Source organism: Panthera tigris, chromosome D4 (genome assembly GCF_018350195.1).
Source record: "Panthera tigris isolate Pti1 chromosome D4, P.tigris_Pti1_mat1.1, whole genome shotgun sequence".
In the NCBI taxonomy this organism is placed as follows: Eukaryota; Metazoa; Chordata; class Mammalia; order Carnivora; family Felidae; genus Panthera; species Panthera tigris.
Window position 1 is genome coordinate 40,821,772 of NC_056672.1, and position 15,392 is coordinate 40,837,163.

General features: G+C 44.8%; 1 pseudogene; it reads right to left on the bottom strand.

The window, feature by feature from the left end:
- Window positions 1-13,515: 13,515 nt before the first annotated feature.
- LOC102959283 lies at window positions 13,516-14,161 on the bottom strand (annotated as a pseudogene).
- Window positions 14,162-15,392: the final 1,231 nt, after the last annotated feature.

A 15,392-nucleotide genomic window follows, 5' to 3' on the forward strand; every position in this document is an offset into this window, starting at 1 on the left:
AGCGAACCTTTTTGTGAGGTGCAAGAAGAAGCCAGTGGAAGAGGGAATCCAAGCCCCCTTGAATATGCCCCAAGTGCCTGTGTCGGTGGGCTTCTGATGGGAGGCTACAGCTCACGCTGGTTTGGCAATAGGATGGCATCAACAAGACAGATCGTACGACCAGGGTGTTGAAGAAAAAGACTGAAGTAGGTCCTCTTATGCAGGCAGCTAGGAAACTCCAAACACACACATGGGACAGGTTAGTGTGTGTGTTGGCCAAATATGAAGATGGAAAGAAAGAATGATTATCAAAATACCCACCCACCCTTTTGGTGGCCATTACTTGGCCGTGGAAAAGGCAGCTTATGACAAACTAGACAGAGACTCTGAGAAACCAGCGCTGCATGGAGATGGTTTCCAGGTTAAAAAAAAAAAAAAAAATCTTACTAATCCCTGCTTTGCAAAACATCAACGAGTACGTGTAATACTAGCAAGACCTGAGCGTTCAATAAATCAGAAAACAATGGAGGCATTGTCTGAACTCGCCAAATGGTCCTTAGCTCCCCAATGCCGAACACTCTCATCTGTGTGCAGCCAAAACTCAGCCCAATCTTATCGAACTAAACTGATTTATGAGAGGAAAAACCTAAAAAGGGAAGCAGCAAAATAATGATATTAATTCTAATAATGCATTGACTAGGGTACATATAAATCACTGTCCCCACTCAGATTGATTTCATAAGGGTAAGAACTCCATGTGAAAGCCCATCTCCAGCCGCCCAGGGCCTCCTCTTGCAGATAGAGCTGAGGAGAAAGGGTGGGGGGTCTGCTGGAAGTTCACAGGAATTTTGCCTGAGAAAGGCCTGTGGGATCAACCCCAGAGGTACCGATGTAATTGGCCACACACACAAATGCTGCCGCATCCGAACATTTTTGGCAACACATGAAAGCCTCGTTCCTAGAGGCCACTTGAGTGTCCAAATAAAAGGGGATTTTTGTTAGTGAAAACTGGAAAGAATAACCCATCCTAGGATCAGGCTAATAGGGCCTGGCCTGTTAAAATGTAACACAGGGCTGGCCAGAGTTTGAAGTGTTGTTGGCAAGGATTTGGAGCAGCCTCGAGGAGAGCCAAGAGTGGCTTGCAAGGAAAACTCCTCTGCTGGTGAGGGAAGCTTTCCGTGGCCCAGAGAGCCCCCGTGGCCCGCCTCGAGGGCAAGAGCTTCTTCTGGGGCAGGGATCGTCCATGCATGCAGAGGGCCGACAGCCCGGGGTGGGTTCTGCCTCCCCCCACACCCCAGACTCCCCTGCTGAGTTCCCCATTCCGCCCACCAGCAGGCTGTGATTCTGGGCTAGTGAGGTTCTGTGGCTGACCTTGGGGGCCCACTTGTGCTCATAGCCTGGGAACAGCAATTGCTCTCCGTGAGTTTGCAGGGTGTTGACAGCCGTGGGCTGAGGGATCTGGGGAAGGGAAGCAGAGAAAGTGATGTTGCAGAAATAGGCCACAGAGGCCTTGTCTTATCACCAAGGGCCCCCAGCTGAAGAAAGTTCTATTGCTGCTTGCTTCACAAAGGAAATGCCTTCTTTTACTGCAGGCCAATCTTGGCCTTTGTGTGTTGCAGAGGCTCCGAGGCTCTGCATCTAGGGTTGCCAGATAAAATGTGGGGTGCCCAATTTAATTTGAATTTTTGATAAACAAACACCAGCGTTTATGCCCCGAATTTAAGTATATATGTCCCGAATATTGTATGGTACATAACTATACTAAAACAATTATGTGTCGTTTTTTGTGAAATTCAAATTCAACTGAGCATCCTGTATTTTTATATGTTGTGTTAAGGAGAATTCTTAAAGGTGCCCCAGTGACCCTCACTTTTGTATAACCTCTTCCCCAAGAGTGTGGGAGAAAATCAGGGGCTGTAAAGAACACAACTCCTGTGACTGATCTACATTACATGGCAGAAAGGAATTTTTGCAAATGTGATTAAGGTTGCTGATCAGTTGACTTTGAGTTAATCAAAGAGAAGGTGATGTGGGCAGCTGCGCCTGACTGCACGAGCTCTTGAAATCAGGAGCTAGAGGCTAGAGACATAAGAAGTCCAAGATTTGAAGCAGTCGCGAATTCTCCTGTTGGCCTTGAAGGAGAACATGGCTGTGTGGCAGAGAAAGCCTTGTGGCAGGGAATAGTGGCTAGTCTCCAGGAGCCAAGAACTGCGCCCCACTTAGTGGCTGGCGAGAAAACAGGGACCTCGGCCCTGTGCCACGATGAACTGAATTCTGCCAATCCCCTGCAAGGACTGGGGGGAGGACCCCAAGCCTCAGGAGAGATGGCACCTCTCCTGGCCACCCTGATGGTCACTGCGCGCGACCTGAGCAGAGAACCCATCCGTACCGTGCCAGACTCCTCACCCTAGAAACTGTGAGAGAAGAATTTGTGTTGTTTTAAGCTGCCAGCTTTGTGTAACGTGTTCGGTGGCAATGGTAAGCAAATTCATTTGCTAAATCTGGCAGCTCCATCTGTATCCTGTGGTGTCTAAGTCAGACCTATGCAGGCTCCTGGTGTAGGCAGAAAGGAGAGAAGATGAAGGGACAAGAGAGACCAGCGTACGTTGGACTTCTTGTTAGAAACCACAACAGAAAAAGAGTGAGGGGAGGAAGACAGATCATGTATTATCTGATTTGGCACCTGTGTCTTAGCAGGAAGGCATGACCTGGCCTCCTGGACCCCAGAGCACCAAAGTCTTGGTTTAGAACTATAGATACATCCACACGCACACCCCTGTGTGTCTTCCTTCCCAGGGAGGAGTTTGGGGGACAAGCTTGTCACTTGTCTCAGAGACAGATTCAGTTGGTAGTTCTGCAAGAAAACCTGTAGTGACAGCCAGAGCACATTACTGACCCAAAGTTATAGAAACACATGCACTCCGTGGAAGGATAAACACACGCACGCGTGCACGCGCGTGCGTGTGTGTGTGTGTGTGTGTGTGTGTCGGGGTGGAATTTCCCTGGGCATTGATTCAGCTTTCATTCAGATCATGTAAATGAGCCCTCATGGTCTAAAAGAAACTTGGATATCTTTTTTAAAAAGGTCAGAAGACCTGGCTTTATGTTTCAATTCTCCGAATGTTCTTTTGCTTATGGATTCCCCTAAATTCTCTTTCCAACAGTTTCTTCTGTCCCTCTGGCCTCATGCTGCCCTTGAAAGTGGCCAGAGGAAACTCTTAGGTGTCAGCCAGTCAGCATGGAGAGATTCTCTTTCATCCCCCTGAGTGTCTGGAGATGTGAGTTTAATGAGAGGCATCGACCTTTGAATTATACAAATGGACCTCTTTAGCAATCACTTCCCTCCCCAGTCCATACCCACCCTCAGCTTTTAATCTTCTCAATTATATTTCCTTTTCATTGATTACTACTTTGCTAACTTTCAGATTGAGCAGGCAGTAAAACCTCAGCCACACAGGTAATGCAATTGCTCTTCGAGCCTGACGCCGGCATCTCACCTCCTGAGGGGGCCCCCAGGCCTCCCTCCCACCCTACTGAGTCTTGACAAGTACACTAGTCTTCGATCAACTTTCAAGATGGCCCCTTCCATCCAGAGATCTGTGCAATCCTGATTATGAAGATGGGATTTCAGCTTTGAGCTTTAAATAGCACAGATGAGGGGGGTTTGCATGCTGCCAGAGTGTGGGAAGGATGCTCACAGAGGTTGGCTATTTCCCACTGGGCCTGGGAATGGGCAGGTGATAGGCGGGGGAGCAGGGAGCTGTGGGTTCTGTTTCCCACCTCTGCTCTGACTTTTTGAGTCTGACCTTTGTTGAACCACTTAACTTTCTGTGCTCTCCTTTCGGTGCCATCTGTAAGGGGGAGACAATGACACTTGTCTGTGAAAATGCTTTGAGGGATGTTGGCATAAAAGACGCAATGTAAAAGCAAGTGATGGGCAATGTTTCCCATAAAGAGCCCCTTGTTTGCATCTGCAAGAGGCCCCATTTGAGGGCTAGGAAGAAAAATTGAGACATTTCCTTGATACGGAGGCCAGGCAGAGGACATGGCTCCCGACCAGTTAGAAATCCTTTCTGTGGCTGGGGGTTCCTGAGAAGCTGCCGGATGGGAGCCCCGTGAGGTGCATGCTGGGAACTGGCCACAGAACAAACAGATCTGAGGTCTCCGCACCAGGAGGACCCAGTGCCATATCAGGATTAGCCAAGGGACCTGGCGAGCAGTAAGGGGGGCTGACTCCCTGTGATTTACGGGCATTGACGCAGGGACCTGGCGGGGGACGGGGGAAGGCAGAGAACTTTGGGGACATTTTCAAAACTGGAGGTCGTTCAGAGGAAATTACTCAATAAAAACCAGGTTTCTCTAACTGAATAGATCAATTTACAGCTCATAAGGTGGAAAAAGTCTGAGACTTCAAGATTCTGGCTGGGCGGGTCTCCTAAGGTTTCCTCCCTTGGCAGGGCAGCTGTGGCTTTGGCTTTCTCACACCGGGCACCCCTTCTGTACCTTGAAGGGCCAGCATTTGTTTCTCTCTTTCTCTGCCACTTAATTTTTTCTGCTTGAGATTCTTCTCCTCCTCCTCCTCTCTCTTCCCCTTAAAAACCTCCCGCTTTCATTCTTCACCTCCCTACAGACCTATTAGAGAAGTCCCTACCATTTTGTTTTCCTGATAATATAAATTCTTTTTCCATGATTCCTCCTCTCAGCTGCCTCCCCTCCCCACAGCTAGTCTCCAGTCCCTCTTCTCTCTGTTTTTCCATCAGGTCCCCAAAGCCGTTGCCTTTCTCCTCCAGCTGCCTGTGGTCTGTTTGGCTGCACACCTCTCAACCTCTCTATTTCTCCCTCTCTGCCTTTTATCATCCCAGCCCTTCTCTTTGGTTGCTCTCTTGGCTTTTCTCAGTTGCTACTGCAGTAATTCATCACGAGCATCCAGCAGCGCCATCACCTATCGACTGAGCTTCTGTAAGTTGCACCGAAGCAACAGCGTTCTCAGGGAGGCAGGGTGGTCGGAAGATGGGCGGGGCACAGATGGAATTGTATTGCAACTCCCATCATCCACCTGTCATCATTCATTTCTGTACCCATAACCCATCTATCTGTCCATCCACCCATGCATCCATCCAAGCCCTCACTCATTTAACCATTCATTGATTTCATTTGTTCAACAAACTGCACCATATGCCGGGCAAAGGGCTAGACACTTGATCGAGAGGGATGATCAAATACAGACACGGGCCTTGACTTCAGTAAAGGCTAAGGAGTTGGGACCAAGACACTCTCTCATCAGAACTTGACTTATTTAGGAATGGAGAATTAAGCTGAGATCTGGGGGCTGAGAGGGAAGAACATGCAGGTTGGGCGGGGGGGGGTGGGCAGGTTTTGAGAAATCCTGCCCTTCCTCATCCCTACTAAATCCTCTCGTAAATGCTGGCCAAGGGCACTAGTTCTTCTAGCAGAAGTCAAGGCTGTTAGGCCACAGAGCTCAAGTTCAGCACATCGGATGACCTGGTAATGGTGACTTGAATATATTTAGACTAAGTGGCAAATAATAGACATCAGTCCTTCCCTGGGAACAAGCTTCATTAAGAGATAGAAGGTCGTGGCATTTCAACACCCAAAGGTGGGATTCTTTCTCGTATGTGGCTTTGGCCCTAGGATGACGTGGTCACTCCACACGGTGCCAGGGGTAGATTCTGAGGGCTCAGGCGACAGCACGTGTTTCCTCCCCAGCCTGCTCTTTCAAGTGTCAGTTGGCTGGCCTGACAAGCTGCTCCTTCTTGCTTTGGAGCCTCGGTGCTTCCATAAGCTTTGGAGACCAGGCAGTTCTAGAAGTCCAGAACTACCCCCCTCCCACCCCCACTTCTCACTGGCACTGGTCACAAATTCAAAGCAGCCATTGGGTTTCATGGCTTGATGGCCTTGTAATTGTTATTGGAACTCACTGTGGATGGATTTACGGTAATGAACTCACCTAATAGCGAACCCGTCATGGGCCTTTTTGCAGACAGGATCTTTCCTGAGTGAAGATATTAGAAAACCATTCTGCAAAGGAAAAGCAATACTGACTGGTGACTTCAAGTTTAGGAAAAACACCACTGTTCGGGTTTTTCTGTTGGCATCTGACTTTAAACACTTCATTGGCCAGTTGCTAACCAACATGGTTTTTGGCCAGAGCTCTGTTTATGTTGGCACCAAATGTATGTATCACAAGCAGTTTGTGTGTTTCTGGGCATGTGTATATGTGTGTATGAGTCTGTATATGTTACAAACTCCAAAACTTTTGAACACAAGGTTTTGTACTCTTTTTGCAGATTCTTCTGGCCAGGAAAACAGGCAACTGGCAGGCAGGGCATCCGTGTGCATTAATGACTTGCTTTCAGGCCACCCCACCCCATCGCAGCCACCCTCTGGCTTGGCCTGGCCTGGCACTGAGCTCTCTTGGCCTCCCTGGACCCCTGTCCTACTGAGTTATGAATGAGTGAGGCGGCCCCTGCCCAGTAAAAGAGGCTCCGGGGACAGTGGGTGCTTTCTGGGTCACCTCAGTCTGCAGGACCAGGGGGCAAATCATCAGGAATGTTTGGGACCAGGAATTTACTCCTCGCTGGGGCCAGAAAGGCTCCATGTTTTTGTGGCTTGGCATTAAGCAAACAACTGCTTTTTTGTTCTCTCCTCAAATTATTTGTCCAAACAAAAGGCAACTGTCATGGGGAGAAAAGTACAATTTTTCCAGCGTTTGCCCCTTCCCGCGCCCCGTCTCACAGCACGCTCTCTGACTCTGTGCGTTTCCACAGCCCAGTGTCGGATTTCCAGCCCACAGAAAGGCAGGGTTTGCTGCTTCTAAATGTGAAATCCACCTTCCGCCTCTCTCAGGCCTGCTGACCCAATGCAGCACCAGAGCTAAGGGCAAATTTTACAGCTGGCACCTCTCCTCTCCAAAATCCCAAAAGGTTTCCCAAGTCCGTAAATCATGAATCCAGAAACATTCCCTGGGAGAATGGAAGTTTGGATAAATAGTGAGTCCTAGAAGAAAGCAGTCTGTTTCCTTTCCAACTCCCGTTTCTTCTGAAAGTTTAGCAGTTAGATCTTCTGCCTAACAGAGGATTGTTATTTAATTGCAAGGCATCCTCGTGGTGATGAAGCGAAAAGACGTGGCTTATCACTTTGTATCTCATTAGAATATGGTAAAATATGCTAAACAATCTAACTAAATGATACGGAATTTAATCTTCTTCCCAGGCTTGTCGGGATTAGGCTGTGTCCTTATCTACCCAGCCCACTCCCGATTCTCCTTCAAGACTTGGGGCAAATGTCACCTTTCTGGTGGGGACGTCTCGTGCCCCCTGACCTAGAGCCGCCCTCACCGACCTCTGCAGAATTAGGGCCATCTCATCTGTGCTCCCCTAATTCTCCCAGCACTGGCACGGTGCAGTGTTTACACTTTTGTTCCAAAATAATTTTAGATTTACAGAAAAGTTGCAAAAAAAGTATAAAGAATTCCTGTACACCAGAATTGCTCAATCTTTTCCTCATCACTCTCCAAGTGCCTTTTTAGATATTTTTTTTCCCTGATTGCTTTCTGACTTGAAATTTTAATACCACAGATAATGTATACCTTTTTATGGACTCTAAGTATATCTGAACTTCACGTGGAAAAAGAGTAAGATATTTTGGCCTCCAAGAACAGTTTTTATTTCTTTTTTTTTTTTTAATTTATTTATGTATTTTGAGAGAGACAGAGAGTGCATGAGCGGGGGAGGGGCAGAGAGAGTGGGAGAGAGAGAATCCCAAGCAGGCTTCACGTTGTCAGCACAGAGCCCGACATGGGGCTCGAACCCACAAAACTGCAAGATCATGACCTGAGCCGAAATCAAGAGTCAGACACTTAATCGGCTGAGCCACCTACGTGCACCAATAATTTTTATTTCTTTTAGTGCAATATTGCTTCATGCAAAATGCATGTTATAGAGCCTGTTTGAGAGTAAGTCGCAGTCATGGTGCCTCTTTACCCCTAAATATTTTAGAAAGCATTTCCCATAAGTGAAAACTTGTTCTTTGCCTTTTAACAAATTTTTTAAAAAACACTTCCATCTCTTCCACATACCTGTAAGTTTTTCAAGGTCAGGAACCTATGTCTCAGCCATCTTTGGAGACTGAGTACCAGAATGGGGCCTGGCATGTTGAAGGAGCGATTATAAAAGAATACATTTCATTAAGATATAGCTTATGTCATGCATTTTCATATAATTTATATATGCTAACAATTATGAAAAAATAGTTTCTTTAAATATAACATATATAAGATATAGCATGTTATACATAACACAAAAATACATTCTTATTTACAAATGAATGGAAATCTTAGGATCCATAGTATTGATTTCAATCACAAAGTATTCTATAGTTTCAGAGGCTGGAAGAAACTGGGCTGAAAATTTACAGACTTTGGAATCTGCCTCAAGCCCAGTGAATAAAACAAGAAACCACTCACCTGATGTCAGTTTCATAGAACAAGAAGGAAACTCTGAGTCGGTAGAAATTGGCAGCCACCATTTCAGTCTCAGCATTTACGCTGCTCTTTGGGAGGCAGTATAATTCAGTAACTCAGACGCTTTCTTGCTCTCTTGCAGTCACTCTCAAATATTTATTGGCAACTTTGCATTTGATAAGAATATACTGGAGTTGGAGGCTCTTGAATCCTAGTTTTTATTTTCTATGTACTCAAACAAGTTACCTAACCCATATTTGCCTTGGTTTCAAGGGATACAGGAGGGCTGATGCATAGGGGCACTTGTACCCTAATGTTTATAGCAGCACTTTCAACAATAGCCAAATTATGGAAAGAACCTAAATGTCCATCAACTGACGAATGGATAAAAAAATTGTGGTTTATATATAAAATGGAATACTACTTGGCAATGAGAAAGAATGAAATATGGCCTTTCATAGCAACGTGGATGGAACTGGAGAGTGTTATGCCGAGTGAAATAAGCCATACAGAGAAAGACAGATACCATATGTTTTCACTCTTATGTGGATCCTGAGAAACTTAACAGAAGACCATGGGGAAGGGAAGGAAAAAAAAAGAGCCGGAGAGAGCCAAACCATAAGAGACTCTTAAAAACTGAGAATAAACTGAAGGTTGATGGGGGGTGGGAGGGAGGGGAAAGTGGGTGATGGGCATTGAGGAGGGTACCTGTTGGGATGAGCACTGGGTGTTGTCTGCAAACCAATTTGCCAATAAATTTCATATTAAAAAAATATTTGCCTTGGTTTCCTTGATTGCAATATGACTATTAACACATTGTGCCCTGTTCTGCTCCCAAGTCACTGGTTAATACGGTACTGAAAGAAAGTACTCACAATACATACATCTGACACATGTTTTGTTTCCAGAATACACAGAGAGCTTTTACAACTCAATAATAAGACAGATAACCTAATTAACAAAAATTTTAGCTGACACTTCACAAAAGTTTTTAAAAAGTAGCCGATAAGCCCATTAAAAGATACTAAACATCATTAGCTATCAGGGAATGAAAATTTAGACCATAATGAAATACTACCATACACCTGTTAGAATAGCTAAAATTACAAACATCGACAATACCAAATGTTGGTAAGGATATGCAGCAACTGAAACCCTCGTCTATTTTTTGTGAGAATGTGAGACGGTGCAACCACTTTGAAAAAACAGTTTGTCAGTTTCTTCTAAATTGAAATATACACTAATTAGGGGGCACCTGGGTGGCTCCGTCTGTTAAGCGTCCGACTTCAGCTCAGGTCATGATCTCATAATTCATGGGTTTGAGCCCCGCGTCGGGCTCTGTGCTGACAGCTCGGACCCTGGCACCTGCTTCAGAATCTGTGTCTCCTCCTCTCTCTGTTCCTCCCCCACTTGTGCTCTGTCTCTCTCTCTCAAAAATAAACATTAAAAAAAAAATCTAAAAAATAAACATGCGCTAATTGTGTGTCCCAGAAATTGCACTGCTAGGTGTTTACTCACGAGAAATAAAAACATTTGTCCACACAAAGACTTCACAAGAATGCTTATGGCCGCTTTATTCATGAGAACCTAAACCTGGAAACAATCCAGATATTTATTAATGGATAAAGAGGAATTGGAGTATGTTCGTACAATGGCATACTGCTCATTAATAAAAAAGGAACAAACTGCTGATACCACTGGTCCATATGACAGAATGGAAGACTCTCAAAAGCATTACACTGCGTCAAAAAATCCAGACACAACAGAGATCATCCTGCCTGATTCTACTTATATAAAAGTCTAGAAACTATAAATCAAATCAGTAATGACAGAATCCGTGGTTGCCTGGGGGCTATGTTCTGGAGAAGGGACACGGGATTGGTGCAGAGGGGCACAAGAAAGCATTCTGGTTTGGTGGAAATGTTCCTTATCTTGACTGAGCTCTACTTTTTCTGGTGTAGAAGTTATCAAAAATCATTCAACTCTATGCTAAAGTGGGTACATTTTATGTATTGTATGCTAATTATACCTCAGTGAGTTGAGTTTTAGAAAGCATATACTCATGTGAGTATTGAGAGCAAATCTTCTTCCTCAAACTCTAGAACTCTCCATTGTGCTTCTTCCATCAGGGCTTGGCACAGGCACCATAGAGCACTCCCGTTGGGTTCATTCATCAGAAGACCTAGTGGCAGAATTGCTGGTATTGTGGCCTGAATCAGCTTCTCCTGCTTGGGCCTCACTTGAAGCTTGTAACCTTCTGCATTGCTCAGCAACAGGGGCAGAGGAGTACATCCATATCTGACATATGTTGCCTTCAAACTCCAAAAAGGGCCAAGCCAAAGATGTATCACTTATTCTTAGTGGTGAGGTATGCATGGTACAGTGAATTTTCTTTCACTTTGGAAGAAACATTCGGATACTATACAGATATCTGAACTTCTAGAAATGTCTCTAAGATCCCTGAATTTCCAATGCATGTATCTCCCGAACTCTGACACATATAGGTTTTATAAGGTGTCTAGGATATCTGTTTCCGCTTGCTCACTTGGTCTTTTAGCATTATGTCATCTAAACTATAGTCCAAAATTCTGTTTTGTGGGCTGTTATTAAGAGGATCAAAAATCCCTCTGATCTACAACAGATTGCAGGTTGCCAGAGGTGGGAGGTAGAGGGTAGGCCAAGTGGATGAAGGAAGTCAAAAGTTACCAACTTCCAGTTATAAAATAAATACATTCTAGGGATGTGATGTACACTGTGGCTATCTATAACTAATAATACTCTATTGCATAGTTGAAATTTGCTAAGAGACTAAATCTTAAAAAAAGTTCTGACCAGAAGAAAAAAATTCTGTAATTATGTATGGTGACTCACGTTAACTAGACTTAGCGTGGTGATCCTTTTGCAATATATACAAATATCAAATTATTGTGTTACACACCTGAAACTAATATAACATTATATGTCAGTTATACCTCTGTAAAAAAAAGTTAAACATTACAAAAAATCCCCCTGATCTAAATTATGGCATAAAGCAAAAGAATTAAGCAGTTCTGAAGATTGGCATGGTGAATATGTATTGTTATTCCTGCCCAGTAAAAGAAAACTTCCTCTAATAGAGAAAATGTATTTACCAGATCAATAGCCATCCAGCAGACCCACAAGGTGAAGAGATGACATTTAGAATAGCAGCTTCAATTGTAGTCATCACTTAACAACACTTAAAATAATACCCCGTAATTTTCTATCCATCTTTTGCAGAGCCAAACAGGCCAGTTAAAGAGATGTGGTAGGGATCACCATCTTTGAGATTTTAAATTCTTTGTTGGTGGACTACCTGTGCTATAGAGAGGAGTGCTTCACTCTCTATCTGATTCTAAAAGCCCTCACTCTACAAGTTAAGGGGCCACTGTGGTTGTTCTACCAGTTGCTGAGTATATCTACTCAAACTACATTTTCAGGAACTGTGGAAATAACAGAAGAACATACTCATGGTTGTAATGGGGCCACTGAGAGATTCACCTATACCCAAATTCCTTTTGTTCAATGGACTCCCATAAACATCCATTTTTACCTATGGATCATGATGGTTTTCTGAAATACTAATGATTTGCATTATTTCAGAATCAATGTCCAATTATTCCTAAAGGTCCAGATATTTCTCTTTTTCTAGTATGAAATCATCTGTAGCTTGCTTTCCGGTCTGCCACAATGCTTGCCACTCTGATTTGTTTCTTAGATCTGTTATGCTCACTTTGACTATCCCCTGTTGACTCTTGAGTTCATGATCCTGTGCTTTAATCCCTTGATCAACCCTTGTCAGGGCCAAGGCCCAGGAGGAAATAGAACTGACCTATATCGAGAGAATAAATGTCTTTTAAAGCAGAAGATTTCACCTCCATATCCCAAATCAGCCAAACTTTCCTGGAGTAATTCTGTAAGTTCCCTGCCCATATGGAGACTAAGCTATTCAGCAAAAAGAGACCAGGACTAACTGTTCTGAGATGAAAACTTTTGTTCAAGCCTTTAGGCAAGACCAAGGCAACTGCTCTCCAAGGGAATGTCCCCTGTTCACAAATGTCTCTCTCTAAACTTCTTTACGACCTGGTAGCCCAGAGTCCTTCATCTCTGTGCCTGAGTTGTGACCTCTTCTGGTCTCGAATCTTGTCCCCATCTCAATACCCCTTCCTGCGTAGCCCAGCTGAGCACTAATAGCCTCCAATATCATAGGTGGATTTTCATGGTGACTGTAATGATTTTAAAATATATCCAAAAATTCTTTGACAATTCTCCCCTTAGAAGGTGGAGCCTAATTCTTGTCCCCTTGAGCGTGGGCCCAAATGAGTAGCTACTTTTTGAAAAATTTTCTTTAAAGGTTATTTATTTATTTTTGAGAGAAAGGCAGAGAGAGTGAGTGGGGGAGGGGCAGAGAAGGAGGAGAGAGATAATGTCAAGCAGGCTCCACGCTGTCAGTGCTAAGCCACAATGTGGAGCTCAGCTCACAAACTGTGAGATCACAACCTGAGTTGAAATCAAGAGTCAGATGCTTAACCGACTGAGCCACCCAGATGCCCCTGACTGATCAACTACTTTCTAAAAAGAAATCAAGTGTGGTGGAAGTGATGGTCTGTGACCTCCAAAATTAGATCATAAGAAGCATTGTGGGGACTGCTCACTCTAAAAGAGTCAGGCACCATGTTGTGAGGACATTTAAGCAGCTCAAAGAGAAGCTCATATGAAGGAGAACTGAGGTCTTCTACCAACAACCAGCACCATGTGAGTGAACTATCTTGGATGTGAATCCTTCAGGGTTAGTAAAGCCTTCAGATGATTGCAATCCCAGCCAAAATCTTAACTACATGTATCACTAGAAATATTGAGCTAAGCTATTCCAAATTCCTGACCCACACAAGCAATATGAGATGATACATGTGTATTGCTGATTTAAGCCACCTATGCTTTGGGTTTATTTGGATTTTGTTGTTGTTGTTTATTTGTTTTTTGGTTTTTTTTTTTTTTTTTTTGGCCACAAAAAGCTTCATTTGTTTACATTGGTTCTAAGGCTTGGGAAAGGGCTCCCGGGTGGTTAAAAATCTTCCTAGTGGCTGCAGGGAGAGGGTCAGGCACAAGCCCTGGCACCAGGGTTACCAGAGGGGTCCTCCAAAGGCTTCTGGGTCTAATAGGCCCCCAGTCATGCTTGAGGGTGAGCCTTTTGAAGAGATACTCACCCATCCCAGCCTGGGAGCAAGCCAGCTTGCAGAGGCTAGTCAGGTGGTTGTCCATCTTCTTGATGGGCACCTCCTCAACTAGGAAGTGGTTCTCCAGGAAATCACAGATATGGTCTCCATGGGCAGAACTCAGGGCACACAGATCTGAAAGGGCCTGGTTCAGGTTCTTCTCCAGAATCAGGACAGCTTCCATGGCTTCCAGGGTTTTACCCCACGCATCTTGGGGTGGCTTCTGCATGTTCTGGAAGAGGACATGGCCTCTGTGTTGGTTTTGCATCTTCAAGAGATGCTCAGCGCCCTTGAGCTTCTCCACAGCCAACTAGTGGAAGAAGTGGCCCACATCCTCCAAAGCCCCATGCCGAGATCGAAATAGAAGCCCAGAGAAAGGTAGGTGTAGGACACCCACAGACACACGTTGACCGCTGAAGGCAGCCTCCACCTGGGTGGAATCATTCTGATAAATCTGGGAGCTCATGATTGATCGGCAATAAGGAGCTAAGCTCAAAATAAGGTGTTGGCTGCTCCTGGAGGGAGTGGGTGGCCGAGAAAATGGCTCTGAAGGTTGTGACTGGAAAAAAGGTTGGAGGGTGGTCAGAGGCTGATAGAAGGGGCTTCCCTGTTCTGTTCTGTCCAAACACTGTTGAAGCAAGGGACAGATCCGCAGACTGACGGACACTCTTGGTTTTGGGCTAATTTGTTATACAGCAACAGATAACTAATACAGTGACTTAGCAACAACCTCTTTTGCTGTCCATGCTATTACTCATGCCCATCATGGGAATTATGAGCCAGATGAGAGGGAATAATTTGTGATAGATCAGTGGGGAAGATATTTTGGGAAATGTGACCATTCCTTCTACCATACCTCCTCATAAACTGTGACAGCCCCACTGTATAATCTGGCTGTGGATATCACTAGATTTGTAGGGACATTTACATTTTTTAAAAACTTTAGAACTTACAAAGAAATATCCCACAAATCTTTCTTTGTATTTTCTTCCCAACAACTCTATGGAGGCAGGCAGTGCAGCTATGAATTTCCCCCGATTTAAACACGAGAAAACTCAGGCCCAGAGTTTCAAATTTCAAGTGACCAGGATGTGACAAAGTCAGGGTTTGAACGGAAGCCTCTCTGATTCCACATCTGGGTTACCACCATGCCCCTTAAAGAAGTGCCATTCCAGCTATGTGGGTCAGTTAAATTCAATTCAGCATATTTAACGGCAAGAGATAATATTTACCAAGTGCTTGGTGCAAGGCAAAGTACTCACTAAGTGGTAGCTAATACTATTATTATATTTATAGCACGCCAAGTGCTGGGAATACAGAGGTGAACAAGGCCAGGCCCTTTTTTAAGGAGCTTGGACTAGGAGGAGAAGCAGAGCCGGCAGAGGGATATGCTTCCAGGCTGCCTTGAAAAGCCAAAAAGAAAAGAAAAACAGTATGTAGAGGCCAGGTAAGTTAAGGCCGGGGGCGGAATGTCCAGGGTCCTTTATGGATCAGTGCTCTGTCCCCTCTCAAATGAAAGGGCAGAACCCTCCCACCACAGTCAAAATGCCCCACAGCTGCTTCTGTGGGCCCTGGAGGGAAGAGGAGGACCTGGAGGTTACAGAATGGCTTCTGTGGCCGAAAGCATCCCGAGGTCCTTGGTGCCACCAAAGGTTTTCCTGAGCAGGGAGGAGAACCCTTCTGAGTGGCCTGTTGGG